Below are 1,104 nucleotides of genomic sequence, written 5' to 3'. Positions count from 1 at the left end.
CTCTTCACTTCTCTTCTTTGATGAGTCATTAATAGTTGTCTCCACCACCTTAGGATTTCTCCTTAGTGGTTCAATCACATCACTTTGCTTATCATTCTTCTCAACAATATCTTCTTCAATTGGCATCTTTGGTCCCTCATATCTAGTACCACTCCTCAAGTGGATAGCATTAATGGTCTCATGTCTTGTGGGAGGATTACCTTGAGGAGGTAATTGTCCCTTTTGTCTTTGTGAGCTAGAAGAGGCCAATTAAGACAATTGAGTCTCCAACATTTTGGTGTGAGCAAGGATATTGTTGATGGTAGTGTTTTTGGCTTGGCTATCCCTTTGCAATTGAGCAAAGAAATCTTGTTGGCTCTTTTGCATTTGGAGGACCGCTTTTTGAACATCAAAAGCTTGGTCATTGGGTTGATTGTAGTATGGTATTTGAGTAGGATTTCTCATTGGAGGGGGTGTGTATGTGGGTTGAGGGTTTTGGACATTTTGGCTCTTGTATGAAAGATTTGGATGGAATTTGGTATTCTCATTGTAGTAGTGAGAATAAGGTGTGCCATTTTTGTATGCTTGGAAGGCATTCACTTGTTCATTTGTTCCTCTACATTCGTTTTGATCATGTCCCAAGGTTCCACAACTTTTCACACACTCCATTTGGGATTGAGGATGTTGCCATCATAGCATTGAGATGTTGTTTGGGTGATTGGGAAGCTTCATCAAGCTTGGCCATGGCTTTCTCAAACTTCAAGTTTATGGTGTCGATATGAGCACTTAGTTGAGCACCCAATTGTGTGATGGAATATAATCCACCTCATGCTTCCCTCCTCTAGTGGCCTTTCGTGGCCTACTATATTGGGAATTATGAACCGCCATCTCTTCGATTTTAGCCCATGTTTGGTTGTCATCAACCTCGGTGAACCTCCCATTGGAGCCCATATTAAGGACATTTCGTGTGTCTTCATATAAGCCATTCCAAAACTGTTGAACAAGGAACCATTCACTAAGTTCATGGTGAGGACAAGAGCGACAAGTATCCTTAAATCTCTCCCATGCTTCATATAATGATTCCTCATCCCTTTGCTTGAACCCGGTGATTTGGGCTCTCAACAT

General features: G+C 41.5%; 1 non-coding gene across 1 annotated transcript; it reads left to right on the top strand.

The window, feature by feature from the left end:
* Positions 1-997: 997 nt before the first annotated feature.
* LOC141610310 (small nucleolar RNA R71) lies at positions 998-1,104 on the top strand. Its single transcript, XR_012528211.1, has one exon. It is a non-coding gene; the product is annotated as a small nucleolar RNA R71 (small nucleolar RNA).

The sequence above is a fragment of the Silene latifolia genome, chromosome 10, assembly GCF_048544455.1.
Source record: "Silene latifolia isolate original U9 population chromosome 10, ASM4854445v1, whole genome shotgun sequence".
Taxonomy (NCBI): domain Eukaryota; kingdom Viridiplantae; phylum Streptophyta; class Magnoliopsida; order Caryophyllales; family Caryophyllaceae; genus Silene; species Silene latifolia.
The sequence above is the reverse complement of the archived record's forward strand: the minus strand, read 5'-3'. Positions and strand labels throughout refer to the sequence as shown.